Source organism: Diabrotica virgifera, chromosome 2 (assembly GCF_917563875.1).
Source record: "Diabrotica virgifera virgifera chromosome 2, PGI_DIABVI_V3a".
Lineage (NCBI taxonomy): Eukaryota > Metazoa > Arthropoda > Insecta > Coleoptera > Chrysomelidae > Diabrotica > Diabrotica virgifera.
This window is the reverse complement of record NC_065444.1, coordinates 93,738,587-93,756,492: the sequence shown is the minus strand read 5'-3', so window position 1 is coordinate 93,756,492 and position 17,906 is coordinate 93,738,587. Positions and strand designations below refer to the sequence as shown.

General features: G+C 33.0%; 1 protein-coding gene across 4 annotated transcripts in view; it reads left to right on the top strand.

Moving 5' to 3' along the window:
* Window positions 1-17,906, top strand: part of LOC114349497 (ABC transporter G family member 20-like) — a 636,826-nt gene that overhangs the window by 598,852 nt on the left and 20,068 nt on the right. The window lies entirely within an intron of this gene.

Below are 17,906 nucleotides of genomic sequence, written 5' to 3'. Positions count from 1 at the left end.
CCAAATAAGAATATATATAAAAGAGCCAATAGTAAAAGGGAGGATACTAGGGGACCTGAATTAGGTTTTATAACAAAAATATAAATGAAGATACAAAAAGATATACAATAGTATACCAAAACCAATGCTGAAAACATATGAAGAGTACGAGTACACGGGAAAAACAAGGAATGTCACTTTTTCAGGAATTTTGGCATTTCTCGCCATGCCGGTAGCAAAAACTGAGGACTATTGATCAGACTATCGATTTAGGACAATAACCAGAAAGGTCAGTCTATATAAATTTTCTAAGAATTTGTATCCAGGCGAAGAACGAGGATTTCCCACACGTTACCGAAAAAAATAACAAGGAATGTCAGCAGTTTTTTGGTACATTGTTAAATTAATAAGTTAATATAGAAAGATATAGAAAGGAGTGGCCATTAGGAACGGAAAGGCGTATTATACCTTGAAAATGCTTTAATATACTTGGATATTTTAATTGTAGATCCCAATCCTGGGCCCAAAATATTAGGGTTTAGCCCAAATCACCTAGTCCGAAAATGGCCTTTTGTAATTAGTTTTTTAATACCACCAGAACGCTTCTCTTTAGAAAAACGAAAACTGGTACATTTATTTACCTTCCAGAGATGAATCGATTTCATCAATTGCGAATTATTAGTACCGGTCATCTGCGCCCGTTTTGGGTAGGTCAACGGTTATTTTATCGCATTATTTTGTGTGTCTTTATTTTTAAGCATTTTTGACAGTAGATTATTAAATTATGAGATATTCTAGTACTAAAAGGCACTCCTTGCTTTTTAAGTTGGTAGGATACACCGTCTTCTAGAAAAATCGATATGAAAATTTTTCGTTTCTTGAATTTGAAAAAAAAAAAATGAAAAGTCAGACGATACGACAATAACAGTTAATAGCATTAAATACTTTCAAGCGATTTACAAAGTTCCAGTGAACAGCTTGGGCTTCGCATAAATATTGCCAATACAAAAACATTAGCAGAAAATACCGCAATGCCATTGCCCCTCAGAGCAATAGAAATATAATAATTAAAAGCGTAAGGAGGTTTACTTATCTCGGGAAAATAGAATTGGAATTGTGATGAAGAAGAAGTAAATAGGCCGTACCAAAACAACATTTTTAAAATGAAGAATCTTCTGTGTAAACATTTATCATAAAGTACCAGCCTAGTGTTATTTTTGCCCTAGCAAGGGCAAAATTTGTGAAACTAACATGTCTATTATAATAATATGCTATTATGTAGTAGAGACCAAAGAATGGATCTAAGGATAAGGTTGTTGCGCTGCTACGATTTTACAACTTTGCTCTACGGATTTGATTCCTGGACATTAAAGCAATTAGAGAGTAAGAAATTGGAAGCTTTCGAGCGTTGGTGTTATCGAAGAATGGTACGAATATCATGGGTAGACAAAATTAGCAATATTGAAGTTCTTGATAGGGTTACTATAAGAGGGAAGAAATTATACAGACAATAGGGAACTTGCACATTTTTTTATTGCCTGCATAATAATGTTCAGTTTTGTATAAAAATGAGATTTCCAAAATTTCACGCTTCAAAAACTCATAATAACTTAGAAGTACAAATTTAAAGTCTTCTGTATCTTAAAATAGTTCAAAAGACCCGTGACGCCACAGTTTTTTTTTATTAATGGCTTTGACATAGCCAATTAGCCAGACTATTTGTTTTTTTTTTGTATGGTATTACAATAACAATTTTAAGTTAATATCTAAGCCTACTTATTATCTAAATTTACAGGGTGTTATTATATTAATGGATACATTTTTCAATTTTGTGTGATATTTTTACAATTTTTAATTTTATTATCTAAGCCTATTTAAAATTTAAATTTACAGAACGTTACATATTCGTAAAGACATTGTAACGTCTGCTTATTTTTTGGAAAAAGAATTTCGTTTAAATTGACAGGTAAAGGACAATTTAGATCAATTAACTTTTCATACATTACTTTAATATTTTGTCTGTACTGTCTACACTCCAATATGAGGTGCTGTAGATCTCCCATTCCACCACAGGCGCAATATGGGTTATCACTTATCACTGATACCTACGAGTATGCTGTGTTTGTATGCTGGGGTTAGTGCGTGATTTGACCTCATTCTGTTTATTGTTTTTATAAATAGCCTATTTGATTCTTGTTTAAACCATCTCTCATTGGGAATTAGTGGTTGGCAATTTCTAAAATTTATTCCCGTTGTACTTTGGTTATATACACGTTGCCAATTTTGTTTGCAATGGTTTTTACTGATATTATCTATATCGGTTACTGGTAGAAGTATGTTGTTTATGTTTCGTTTGGTTAAAGCTGCAGATTTAGCTAATTTGTCGACTTCTTCATTTCCAAATATTCCAGAATGTCCTCTAACCCAACAAATAATAATTGAACTGCCCGAGGAAGTAATATCATAATATCAGGGCTGTGCGGTGCTATGATGCGGTGAGGCAGCCGCATCAGGCGGCATCACAAGGGGACGGCATAATAAGTAAAATGTAATATAATATAACAATGGATAATTCAACATTATTGCAGAGAAGTTTTGAAAAGAATTAAACTTTTGGCCTCACAAGGTTAAGCTTTTCGTGGAACAACTGATCATTTGTTTCAACCTAATAACGGAAACTTTTTTAAGTTAGTACTATTATTGCTCTCTGAGTTTGATCCAGTAATGGAAGAACATAATCATGATAGTTCAAAGAGAGTCTGATACATGGTTTGTGACTTATTTAAGCAAGAGTAGGCAAGATGAATTGATAAGTTTAATGGGTAATATTATTTTAAATAAAATTATCTAGCCAAATATTTTTCGATAATCGCCGATTGTACCCCAGACGTACGTCATATTGAACAGCTCGAATTGACGATAAGAGGTGTTGTCGCTTTTAATTCTTGTCAGAAGAAATATAATACATATCGTAGAATTTTTCATTGTTTTTTTAAGCTAGTGATTCAATTAGTGAAGGTTTAACAGAACTTATTTTTACAAATTGGGAAAAGTTAGGTCTTGAGTTAAAACAAAGCTATGATAACGGGACTAGGGATGCTCGATATACATCGACGTATCGAAAAACATCGATATTTACCATTCGATGCATCGAATCAATCCGATACATCGGATACAGTAAATATTTATGATATATCGATGTATTTTTTTCGATGCATCGAATAAACTAGTCAAATTCAAGTCATCTTTTCCAACCAATCCTCTCTTTGTTTCATTCTGTTTTAGTTCAAGAGCAGAGTTGTTTTAGTCTTCTTTTTTTTCTCCTGTCTTATCCATTGCAGATAGTGGCATAACTCCCTCCTCTTCTCTCATTTTTCCAACTTCAAACTCGTTTTCATTCAACATGGCTGCTGCGCATGCGCGTGTCACATGACAAATAGAAACGCGCATGCGCATTTGATGTTTTATCGATGCATCGAAAACATCGATGTATTAATTCGATGTATCGAAAAACATCGATGCAAGCTTTCCGATTGATGCATCGCAAAAAACATCGATGTAGGTATATTTGAAATGAACACCCCTAAACGGGACCGATATGAAAGGAACAAGAAAGGGTGTGCAAAATAGAATACCTACTTGAAAAATATCCGAGAGCGCTTTACGTGCCCTGCGCATGCCACTCTTTAAAATTAGTCATAAATGACGAAGCGTCTTCGCCTACAGAAACAACAAACTTTTTTGTAATATACAAGAACTGTACCCGTTTTTCTGGCTCTACAAAGCATTGGGAAGTTCTGAAAATAACATGTTTCACAACTAACTCTAAAACCGTTGAGTACTACTAGATGGTCAAGTCGAATAGATGCATTGAAATCTTTGGGATTTCAATTTTGTGAAATATAATTCATTATTCGAAACAATAGAAGACATCAGCACAGATCCAGAAGCTAAAGTCAAAGCACGAGGATTAGCAAAAAATATTAAAAATTATAAATTTATATGCGGCGTGTAGTTCTTTGGCATGAAATTCAGTCTTGAAGATGTTGTAACAAGTAACTATAAATTTGTCAAATGATGTAAAAATGTGTCAGAAAACATAGAAAAAATGAAAAGTTACAGACAATCTGGCTGAGACCAAATGAAAATTATTGTTAATGAAATTGCACAAAATCTTGATATATGATCCGAATTTCCAGCTGAAAATGAAATTGGAGCCAGGAGAAAAATCGCCAATTTGATTACGAAAAATCTGTGGATGAGTCAGAGGAAGATATATTTAAAATAAATAATGTTTCATCTATATTTTACATACACATTGTCATTAATTTTTTGATTGCTCCATTTTCGCTTCTAGAAACTCGATAATAATTTTTTTTAATTTTTATATGATATTTTTAATAGAGAAAAACAGATGATAAAACACTAGAAAAATATTGTATGAATTCTCATTCAATACTTTTCAATACTTTCAATAGAAAAAGAATAAGAATCGGATATAGAGTCAAATGATCTTCTAGAAAAATTGCGTGATATACCTCAAATGATACCATACTCCATGAAATCTTCTTTTTAAGGTTTTGAGATTTTGAACTGTTTGTGCCAAAATAACCAAATTTCTTTATACCCAAATATAGTTGTACCACTAAGAATTTTATTAACACTTCCTGTCTCGGTAGGTAGCTATAGTGTATAAAGAAGTTTTTCAAAATTAAAAATTATTAAAAACTATTTACTAAAATCCATATGACAAACAAAACTAAAAAAATATAGCACCCATTTCAATAGAGTCCTCACTAGCTGCTACTTTAACCAATCTGATTGACGAGTTTGCCAAAATTAAAGTCATGACTAAGTAAGTCATAAAGTAAGAAGGGCAAAATTGTAATTTTTGTAAACGTTATTTAATGTTAATACATATTTCATTTAATGTAAAGTATGTTTTGTTTTTAAAATAAAAGTTGCCCTTCAGTTTGTGTAGGTTCATTTAATAAAAATAAAAGTTAAGTTTCAATAATACTTAAGGGGCGGCATTTCGAAGACTTGCATCATATTGAAAAGATGTACCGCACGGCTCTGCATAATATAGACTTAAAGACATAATATACGCCACAGAGTTTAACCAAGTTTAACTATATATGGTCTGGTTCTTAGACAAGGAAAGAGAGAGGACGAGTAATCCTGTGACCAAAAGTGAAGCCAAACCGACACCAGAGATTTTGATCATCGACGTATCTTTGGGGTATTGTTATGCATTGAGTATTTAAAATGAAAACATGAAATGTATTTAAAATGAAGAATTTGTGTACGGTAAATGTTTTATTAAGTTGCTCATATTACGTACATATGTTTCAATACATACATATGTTTTTATTACGAATTTTAGATGATGATTTACTTTATTTTTTATGAAATTTTAACCATCAACGAACACCCACCACTGGCAACCCATTGTTATTTTTGACGTGGCCGCCATGTTTTTGGTGACAAACAAACCAAAAACTGGCTTCACTTTTGGAACGTGTGTGTTAAATGAGTGTTACCCGTCCTCTCTTTTTTCCTTGTCTAAGGTCTGGTTACGTTTATGATTATATTTACGTATTTTCTTCTTCTTTAGTTTATTGGCCTCCACCTACTTGGGTATTTGGCCACCTCGTCGTCGGGGAATAAAGGAAAAATATTTATAATGAACTATTTTAAATGGGAAATAAGCCACAATGTTACCAAAAAAATGAATTTATTAACGTTTCGACCACCAAGTCGGGTGTCGTTGTCAAAATACAAAATAATACTAAATAAACAAAAATGTTGTTGCTTAGTAAAAAATTCTTCTAATAATTTATTTAATCTGACTCATTTATATCAGATTAAATAAATTATTAGAAAAATTTTTTACTAAGCAACAACATTTTTGTTTATTTAGTATTATTTTGTATTTTGACAACGACACCCGACTTGGGCGTCGAAACGTTAATAAATTCATTTTTTTGGTAACATTGTGGCTTATTTCCCATTTAAAATAGTTCATTATAAAAATGCCACAAGGAAATATCTTCAGAACAACATTAAAAATATTTATATTTGAATGACATTATCGTATGTCATTGTAATAATATATACCAGTTTGTTGAGATTGGAGTGTGATGCAGTTTTTTAAGGAAAGGAAAGAAGGTTTACTATTGAAAATAAAACCATTTTGTAAAAGTACAAGTTTTCTATGAATAGTTCAAACGATCAAAAACACTTGTAACCTCACATAACTTTATTTTCTACTGACGTTTATAATGTCTAATTTAAAATTATATATACAATTGGTGTAGAATGTAAACATATAACCCTGTGACGTCACGACGCGTTTTGGGCTGGCTGGTATAAGTTGAATTTTTAGTAGTCTTTAGGGGCCAAACGAAAGACAAACAAAACTTTTTTTATCTTTGAAACAGGTTCTAAATTATGTTCTGTTGTGATTTATACCATTTTTTTTCGAATTTAAAATTTTATGCAAGTTCCCTATTAAGAGGCGGAACCTTGAATATTTCAGTCATATAGTAAGAGAAACTCGTTATAGTCTGCTGCGTTTGATTATAGAGGGCAAAATAAAAGGTAAAAGAGATTTTGAAACAAGACAAACCTTCTGGTTACGAAATCTAATACCCCAGGCTGTGGGTGAAAAAACGTGATATAATTCAGGAATTTTTGAAACCTATCAGGTGTTGTAAAGGACGATGCCAGGAATAACTTCTACTAAAATGTTTTTTTTTTTTTTTTTTATTATCTCCCTTTATTGACAATCAGATATAAAACAAACATCTATAAGTCAATTTGTTGGTCTTACATTCAATTAAATTATTGTAAATGTGGTGACGTGGAGAGGTAAACATCCAGCGATGTTTCCTCAGTTACCTCTTAGGTCGGAGGGCCAGCTTCTTCTTAGTCTTCTATTGTGGACAGGTTGCAGTAGTGGATGAAGTAGTGGATTAGGATGGTCTTCTAGTTTGTTGTGGTGTTTTCTGTTGTTTTCTCGGATGACTTCGGTTACATATGGAATTTTTAGATCTGTGTGTAGAGTTTGGTTTGATACATACCATGGTGCATTAACTATTGCTCGAAGTATCTTGGATTGCGCTCTCTGGATAATCACAGTATTGGATTTGCTAGCACAGCCCCACAGTTCAATGCCATAAGTCCAGATTGGCTTTATCACTGCTTTATATATTAGCAATTTGTTTTCTATTGAAAGATGGGAATTTCTTCCAATGAGCCAGTAAAGTTCTTTGGTTTTTAGGTCAAGTTGCATTCTTTTCTTTGTTATATGGTGTTTCCAGTTGAGTTTATTGTCAAAGTGTAGCCCTAGATATTTGACTTGATTACTTTGTGGTATTTTTATTTGATTGATGGTTACTGGTGGGCAGGTTCCAGTCCGGAGAGTGAATGTTATATGGGATGATTTTGTTTCGTTTACCTTAAACTTCCACTTCTTCAGCCATATTTCAAGTGAGTTTAGATGCTCTTGGAGATTTTGTGTTGCTGCAATAGGATCGTCATGCTTGGCAAAAATAGCAGTGTCGTCTGCAAATGTCCCGATGGTTGTTTTATCATTTGTAGGCAAGTCATATGTATATAGTATGTACAATAATGGTCCTAGTATGCTCCCTTGTGGTACGCCAGAGTGAATAGGCTTGTATTCCGAGACTTCTTCATTAACTTTTACTTTAAACTGCCGTTCGTGTAGGTAGGCTCTCAGTAGGTTGTAGTAACTTGCTGGAAGAATTCTTTTTATTTTGCATAACAAGCCTGGATGCCAGACTTTGTCAAAAGCCTGACTGATGTCTATAAAGGCTGCTGTGCAGTACTGCTGATTTTCAAGTGACTGGTTAATGGCGTTGACTATGCGATGGCATTGTTGTATCGTTGAATGGCTTTGTCGAAATCCGAACTGATGATCTGGGATCCAATTTTGTGGATTTATTTCTGCATTTATTCTGTTTAGGATAAGTCTTTCAAGCAACTTGGAGATTGTTGGTAATAAGCTGATAGGCCTATATGATGAGACATCTAGAGGGTTTTTGCCAGGCTTTGGTATCATAATTATTTGTCCAATTTTGAGTGCTTTGGGCCAGTAGTCACATCTAAGTATTGCATTGAATATGTGCAGTAGTTTAACTATGCCCTTTTTGGGTATTTCTTTTAACATTTTTGCGGTTATCAGATCTTCGCCTGGTGCCTTCTTTGGGTTTAGGGTGGCAATTACGTCTCTAATTTCTTTTGGAGTAAATAGTTTTATTCGGTCCTGTATCTGTAGTGGTTCTTCTAATATTTGGTTCGCTTCTGGTACTTGGTCGTCATTTAGTGGAGTAAAAACTTCTGCTAAATACTCGGCAAATAGGTCAGCCTTTTCTTTATCACTTTTTGCCCATGGTCCTGGTGGTGTTGAATTTTTACGTATTGGAGGTAATGCTGTTATTGGCTTTCTCTTACTTTTTATGGGCTTCCATATAGAGTTGTCTTGTCTTGAAAGATTGGTGATATAATTCGTAAATGACTCATTTTTGACTTCTTGCAGCTTTGATTTTAATTTGTTGCTGATGCGATTGTATCTTGTTCTGCTGTCTGGTGTGTGTGTTCGTTGCCATGCAGATCTGGCCTTTCTTTTTTCAGCTACCAGTTTTTTTATTTCTAAAGGTATATTACTTATGTTTCTGTTGGGACTACTTTGTGGGGTAGCTGATTTAGCTGCATACTGTAGTATGTTTATAAATTTGTTATAGTCCTCTTCTATTTCTTCCGGTTTTTTCAGCCTCGTTGTTATTTCGATAGTATCGTGAATTATTTGTCGGTAAGTGTCCCAGTTTGTTTTATTGTTGTGCAGGTGGAGTTTTGGTTTTTTAGTGATAACTGTTGTACTTACCGTTGCTATTATTGGGCTATGGTCAGTAGTTAGGTCATAGCTTGGTGTTATATCTGTATAAGTTATACCGATACCGTTTGTTATGAAGAAGTCCAATAAATCTGGTTTTTTGTTGGGATCGGTCGGCCAGTATGTTGGTGTTCCCGTTGAGATAAATGAGTAATTCTTATTTTGTATAACATGTGCCAGTTCTCTGCCTTTTGTTGTTATAAGTCGTGACCCCCACAAGGTATGCTTGCTGTTGTAATCTCCCCCAGCAATGAATTTTGGTCCTAAAGTTTGGAAAAATTCTTCATAGTGTTCTCGTTTTACATTATGGCGAGGAGGGCAGTACACAGCTGTTACGTTGACATTATATGGAAGTGCTTCAACGCTTACTGTCGTTGCTTGTATGTGTTCTTCTTTGTACTTCAGTAGTTCATGATGTTTAATATTTTCTTTGATGAGTATTGCTGTACCTCCGTGGGCTGTGCCGTCAGGATGCTCAGTATGATATAGTTTATATTTAGGTATGTTAAAATAAGTTCTGTTTGTGAAGTGTGTTTCACTAATTAAAAATATGTCAATTTTATTTATGTCTAGAAATATTTTCACTTCTTCTGTATGGCTTGGAAGGCCGTTGGCATTCCATTGGGCTATTCGAAGAAACTTAGCCATTTATTTCATTTTGTTCATAAGCATGGTAAGCATGTTGAGGACCATGCTATTTTGTTGGATTAGTTGGTTGAATAGATTCTTGAATTCTTCCAAAAACTTGTTTAACACAGTGGTTGTATCTTCTGTTTGGTTGCGTTTAGTTACTTCAGCATAGCTCATGCCCTGGGGCAGTGGATTGGATAGTTGTTGTGTGTTTCTTGTGTATATATCATTTGTGTAGATTGCTGATGGGTTTTGATGCTCTCCATTGTTTTTATTGCTTCCTTTGGTAAGTTTCTTATAGTGATCACATCCCTTGTAATTGGCTGGGTGGCCTCCATTGCATAACGCACATATGGCTGGCGTCTCCTTTGACTTTTTGCACGTGGTGGTATTGTGTGAGCCTCCGCATTTTACACAGACGTATGGTTTATTACAATATGATTTGGAATGTCCATATTGTTGGCATCTCATGCACTGTATTATACTGTTTTTTTGAGTTCGTGGAGGTTCTATGTGTACTACTCTGTTCTGTAGGCCTGTTATATTATAGACATCTTTGTTGTTTTGCGCGGGTTCTAAATCTACAAAGAAGAGATTAAGTGGTTCTTTGGTTTTTTGTTGTTTTACATTAACTATGTTTCTCACTTTGTGCCCTAACTGAGATAGCTCACTTTTTATGTCATCAGTATTGGTTGAGTGATGTAAGTATCTGATCACGATTCTGTAGGCTCGTTCTTCTTTTAGTTGGTACGTGTGATGGTATATATTTTTTTCCTTGAACTCCTTAACCAATTTTCGGTATATTTCTGGTGTTTCACAATTTATTTTGACAACGTTGTTTATTAAACTTTTTGTCTGGTATTCTTCTTTTTTGGCTATTTCCTCTAATTGCTTTGTCATCTCTTTGAAATCCTGTACCCCGTGTACAAATATTGGTGGAGGTTTTGGTATTTTGTTGGTTTCGACGTTTCCAATATTTTCTTCTGTTTCTTTCGACAGCGGTTGGAATCGGTTACCTGTTTCAATTTCGCTTGGATTTGGTTTGTTGTTATGTATTTTCTTTCTTTTATTGCTTCCCATGACTTGCCAAGCGTTTTTACTGTTTGTCTGATTTTCTTCTTCATCTTCGCTGGTTGATGTCATATAGTGAGTTTCTCTGTCTTCGATATTTGCACTATTTTTACTTGATGTCGGCATTTGCTGCTGAACTGGTTGAGAGCTGAACTGGTTGGTATTTACTGTCTGTATAGGAGTTGTATGATACTGTTGTTGCATAGTTGGCATATTCATGTTCATTGCATTTTCTGGTTGCTTCATCATTGTTGGCTGCCACTGTAGTTGGTTATTGGTTGCTTGTGGTATTTGTAAATTTATTGGATCACTCTGTATGTTTTGTTGTTGATAAACTGGTTGTCCATTTCTGAATCCAATAAGATTCCCCGAAGGGAACATATTGTTTTGTTTTTCTCACTTATTGCTAATGGGTTTTTTTTTATTGTTGTTGATAAGATAATTAGAATTCTTAATCACCGGTTTTTCGGAGCGCTTTAACGATGTTTACACCTCGATGGCCCAGCGACGACTTTACTAAAATGTGACCAAAAATATTGTGAGCTTTTTTTTTAATTGCGATTTTCATTTGTTAAATTTACAATTTTTAAGGTTTTTTAATTTTGCAGCTTAGGATATTGATTTTAGAGAAAAACTTCTTAATAGAAAGTTGTAGTAAATTTAAAAACCTACAATTTGAGCTATGGTAAGTTTAATTTCGTTTATTGGTTATTGCAAAACAGCATGCGAAAGGTCCAAAATGGCCGTTTTTTACAATTGCGTTATTTATTGTACAAATAATTTTTTAAAGCTTTAAAATGAAGATCTTTCAATTCCAAACATAAAAAAAATTGCAAGGCCGGATTAACGAATTTGTTGCTTAGATATTATAAATTGTTTATCCCAAGAGGTCAAATGTCGAAGGCTATAACTTTTTGAAGAAAAATCATAGAGAGTTGTTGTAACATCCAATCTCCTTCTAAAGACATATATTTTCATATTCTGATGTAAATAAATGCGTAAAACATTTTTAAACCTCTAATTTTTGGGTTTGAAAATAAGGGGGCAAATTTCGTTATAAACATTTAGTGCTGAAGCGGCCCAGTACATCCTATGAGTTTTTAACTTACAAATTATTGTTGCTGAAGAGGAAACGAAGATTTATAAAAAAATAAAAAATTTCTACGACCAGCTGAAGCCGAGCTAAATGTTGGGTTTGAAAATAAGGGGGCAAATTTCGTTATAAACATTTAGAGCTGAAGCGGCCCTGTACATCCTATGAGTTTCTAAATTACAGATTATTGTTGCTAAAGACGAAACGAAGATTTATAAAAAAATTAAAAAAATTTACAACCAACTGAAGCCGAGATAATTGTTTATTTTTTCTTAAATCGTAGTGCCTTTATTTATAACAATTAAGAAATTATTTTACAGTCATTGACTAAAGAAAGACTTATATTATCTTAAAATAAAAATTATTATAAACTATAATTACATTTAATTATTAAAAATTATTTTTAAAATCGGTGCTTTTGCGAGCGGCCGAATTTTGCAAATCGCCCGGCTCGCTTCAAATCCGCGCGCTCGGAAATTTTTTACGTAACTTGTATTAAATTTTGACCGAAAACAATTTAATAATATTACCATTATAATATTCAGTGTATTTACCACTGTATTTGTTTTTCTTGATAAACTTTTATATGTGAAATCTCATTTCTGAAGAAATAATATAACAAAAATGATACATATATCTATATTTTTAATTTTTGCATTGTTATATAAATATAATAATAATAATGTTACTTCTTATTATACAATATAAAACTTTTTCTTCTTGTAGTGACTATCCGTTTTGGATGTTGGCGACCATCATGGCAATTTGGCAAACCCCATTTGGAAACTGAGAACCAGGAAGGCGAAGGATTACCTTGCTAGAAAATTTACGTACCTCGTTCAACACAACAACTACAAATCTTTTTAGAGCAGCAGTACCGATTTAGTGTGCAAGTACAGATTGCCATGATGGTCGCCAACATCCAAAACAGATAGTCACTACAAGAAGAAAAAGTTTTATATTGTATAATAAGAAGTAACACTATTATTATTATATTTATATAACAATGAAAAAATTAAAAATATAGATATATATTTCATATATATGTATCATTTTTGTAATATTATTTCTTCAGAAATGAGATTTCACATATAAAAGTTTATCAAGAAAAACAAATACAGTGGTAAATAGACTGTATATTATAATGGTAATATTATTAAATTGTTTTCGGTCAAAATTTAATACAAGTTACGTAAACATTTTCCGAGCGCGCGGATTTGAAGCGAGCCGGGCGATTTGCAAAATTCGGACGCTCGCAAAAGCACCGATTTTAAAAATAATTTTTAATAATTAAATGTAACTATATTTTATAATTATTTTTAATTTAAGATAATATAAGTATTTCTTTAGTCAATGACTGTAAAATAATTTCTTAATTGTTGTAAATAAAGGCACTACGATTTAAGAAAAAAGAAACAATTATCTCGGCTTCAGTTGGTTGTAGAAAATTTTTATTTTTTTATAAATCTTCGTTTCCTTTTTAGTAACAATAATCTGTAAGTTAAAAACTCATAGGATGTACAGGGCAGCTTCAGCTCTAAATGTTTATAACGAAATTTGCCCCCTTATTTTCAAACCCAAAAATTAGAAGTTTAAAAATGTTTCACGCATTTATTTACATCAGAATATGAAAATATAACTCTTTAGAAGGAGATTGGATGTTTAACCAACTCTCTACGATTTTTTTTCAAAAAGTTATAGCCTTCGACATTTGACCTCTTGGGATAAACAATTTATAATATCTAAGCAACAAGTTCGTTAATCCGGCCTTATAATTTTTTTTTATGTTTGAAATTGAAAGATTTTCATTTTAAAGCTTTAAAAAATAAAAAAAATTATTTGTACAATAAATAACGCAATTGTAAAAAACGGCCATTTTGGACCTTTCGCAAGCTGTGTTGCAATAACCAATATACGAAATTAAACTTACCATACAGTCGGAAAAATGAAAGAATACCCATGAACGAACATATAAAACACGCTGTATTTTCCTGTCACCGTGTCACAAAGAAAATTACCCAGCGCAAGTACATCGTCGGTCGGATTCATTATTGGAACATTTCAAATTATGTTATTGTTGGAAAATGCAAGTTAAAGTTTGAAGAGCATTTGAAATGCCAATTTAATCAAAACAGTTTTCTCCGATTTTCAAGATTATTACGCCAATGTATTAAACAAGGGTTACAGTTTAATGAGGAATTGTTAAAAAATTTAAAATCCTGTTATTTTTTTAATAATAAATAATTTTGTGAAATGTTCCAGTAATGAATTAGGAGTATGTATTAGAAAACTATTGCAAGTGAAGGATCTAATGGTATATTTCTAAATGTTCTGTTAATGAAATAAATAAATGACAACAAATTTCAATTGAACGTTTATTCTCAAGTACACAAATCGAAAATTAAATGAAAAAATAAAATTAAAAAAATGTAGGAAAATCAGAAATATTTTATAATAATAATTAATTGTTCTCACATTGTTCTTCATGCTCAGCATGATTTTCTGTGGCTGGTAACCCAGCGTAATACTCGCGGTATACCTTCGGAATTACATTCGAGTCACATAAGGACAGTAAGTCCCTTTTCTTTAAACTCGATATCTTTGGTCGTACCTGTTTTTTTTTCGAAGGTGTTGTTCTACGTCATTAGCTGCACTTTTGCCCCTTGTCCTATGGCGTACATTAATGAATTTCATCGTAGCTTCCGGATCATAAGAGTTGCTATAGCAAATTTGGTATGGAGAAATAGCTTGCATAAAAAATTTTCGTATATCATTCCATACAACACGATCACCATCAGTATTTTCTGTAAAGTTTTTACCAAACTGTGTTACTAGATCTTTTAGATTTAAAATATCTGTGAAGTCTAATTCTAGTACTCTGTATGGAAGTCCAGTCTTTTTGGCACATTGAATTAGCGATATCCATTGTGATGGAATGAAAATGGAACCATTTTTTAATATCCTTGATTTTTCTCGTTCGATTGTACTATGGACGCTGTCCCCTTCATTTTGGGTATGTCCAACTACTAAGTACTTGTGCGTAATTGATTTAACTTTTAAAATTTGAATAGCATAGTGATAAAGACTTAGTAAGTATTTATTTTTGTTCTGAGCTGAACAGTTATCCGTATAAAATATAACATGTTTTCCTACACAATTATCTTTTAAAAATAAATAAATACATGTACCGACTTCATCGCAACCTTTACCCCCTAACGACTCATTCCATAAGTAGCAGTTAGCAGCTTTTGACACAACATCATAGACGGTGCAGTTGTATACATTTAACCTTCTTTTATAGAAAAAAAGGGAATCATTTCCGGAGGGTGTTTGCAGGACAGCTTGCATGTCATAACAGCATATTATTTTACTTTCATCATTTTTGCATGATGCTATGTCAGCTCTTTTTTCTTCTCGGCACAAATCTCTTTCCTTCAAATGCTGTTCATAGGCACACATCAACTGTAACTTATCATCACCTGTAGCATTTTGATAGGACAAACACAAAGAGCATTGGTCTTTCTTTGGCTTATGAAACGCAATGTTAAATTCATTTCGAAAAATGTGTTCGTAAGTTCCTTGTTTGACTTTAAATTTGTTATTTTGATGACACCATTCCTTATATTGGCGATACATCAAAGCCAAATTCAAATCACCGTCTAGATATTCCTTACTTGAAGATGCTCGACAATAATGTGACTCTTTTCTAGGGTAAGAATTTATGTGTTCTCGGACAATATCTTTAACATCGTCTGATAGACACCTACCAGTATTGCCGTGATGTCCTCTACGGTCCTCCGGTATTATCCCACTCGAATTAGATAACTTATTAACTGTAGATAAAAACGAATGTCCTATATCCAACGTTGCTGTGTAGAATCGTTTACATACTCGAATTTTCTCTGCATGTATTGTAAAATGATATGACACATTCAATGATCGAGTACTATTCGCATTGTGCAATGAATATTTCGGCTTAACCACTCCCATGCAAGTTTTAATGTAGTAGCGCTGTTTGGTGAGGTCACCGATATTCCAAAAGTCTTCAAATAGTTTCAATCTACTCTCTTCATTTATCTTCTCTGGGCATTTTAGTCGACAGTTCGTACATGGTGGTTTTGGTTTCTTAGCTGGTACTGTACGTCCTTTTACGGTTTGGTAGGCTTTACCACTATTCTTTAATTGTTTTTTCACATTCTTAATCCACTTTTCTGGCTCTCTCTTTCTCTTTTTAGTTTTATTCCGGGTAGTAGACACTTTTTCAGATTCAGAAACATTTCCATCTTGTAGTTCTACGTTAGCTAAGTTAATATCATTTTCTGTTTCTGTTACAGGCTGTGATTGAACCAATTCATTTCCTGAAAGTTAAAAAATATTCTTAATTTAGAAGCCCTGGAAAATGTTACCTAATAATTAGTAAAAAACGTGATGGGGTTTTCGATTACCCAATTCGATGATAATATTTTGTCTACTTCGTCACCTACAACTAAATAAGGTTTATAACGTAAAAATAAAAGAATGTAAGGCATAAAAAATGTAGAGAACATACAAAAAAGTTCTTACTTAATATAGGCGCCACTTGAGAAACAGTAAAAGAGGTATCAGTATTATGTCGTCTCATACTGGAAGACGGGCTTCTTTCATAGTCCATGTCCACAACAGACTGACCCCCTAATCGAAAAGATAAAAATCGTTTATTATCATTTTAGTAACAATATACATACTTACATTTTAATGCAAAAAAATTTAAAATGTACCTACTTAAGTAATAGCAGTACCGAATAGTTACTTATTAACACATTGGACCATCTGCTTTAAAAATATTAACTTCGGGTACTGTTAAAATTAAAATAGGTATGATCATAGAATTATTTTCATAAAAAAACTTACCATGTCCATGATTGTCCTCTACATTTTCCGTTAATAAACTTGAAATAGCTAGTTCAATCAACTTCTGTGCTCTTGAAGACATAATTAAAGAAACTATGCAGTTAAACCATACACTCTATATCGCGTTCAAAGCACAACTGATACAAAATTTCTTGTATTTAATACAAGAAAATAATTTTTCAACATTGGATTCTCAACGGCGTACTGGAACTTATCGAAATATACCGTTGTAAATAATATTCACGTAATGATCTTAAAGTCGTATCGGAACATTTCGAAATAAACTGTTAGTGGATGGGGATGTTACACGAAATAGAACAATATTATATCGGTTTTTGTCATTTTGACAGTTATTAAGGACGATTATATTTTATTCCGTTAGTGATTCAGAAAGAGTCCGCAATTTTTAATCATTTTACGTACTTAGTTCAAAATAGCTAATTTTGGAAATGTTCCAGTAATGAATCCGACCGACGACATGTAATAATAATTATTACATGTACTTGCGCCGGCCAATTTTTTGTGTGACACGGTGACAGGAAAATACAGCGTGTTTTATATGTTCGTTCATGGGTATTCTTTCATTTTTCCGACTGTAGCTCAAATTGTAGGTTTTTTAATTTACTACAACTTTCTACTAAAAAGTTTTTCCCTAGAATCAATATCCTAAGCTGCAAAATTAAAAATCTTTAAAAATTGCAAATTTAACAAATGAAAATCGCAATAACAATAAAAGCTCACAATATTTTTGGTCACATTTTAGTAGAAGTTATTCCTGGTATCGTCCTTTACAACACCTGATAGGTTTCAAAAATTCCTGAATTATATCCTGAAATCGACCTATTTTCACCCACAGCCTGGAGTATAAGGGAATGGTTTAGTCTAAGCTGTTAACATCTATTAAGAGCTGCTGGAAGTAAAATTACAATTGCCATGTTGGCATACAACCTTCTATAGAAGACGCAACCTTAAGAAGAAGAATGTATGTATGTATGTATCGGTTTTAGAACGTCTTTCGACGTTGTCCGATGCCTAACTTCCACGTCCTTCTATTATCCCATTGGCCATCTCTAAGATCCCTTGTACTCATTGCTTTTGTTACCCCTTCTTTCCATGTCTTTTTGGGTCTTCCTCGTTTTTTGCGGTTTGGTGGTACCCACTCCAAGATCTTTTTGGGCAATGTTGTGTCTTCCATTCTTTGAACATGACCATACCAAATCAACTGTTTCCTCTCAATGTCTGTTGTTAAGTAACAATCTATTCCAATTCGTCGTCTTACTTCCTCATTTCGAATTCTTTCCCTATGGGATATACCTAACGATTTTC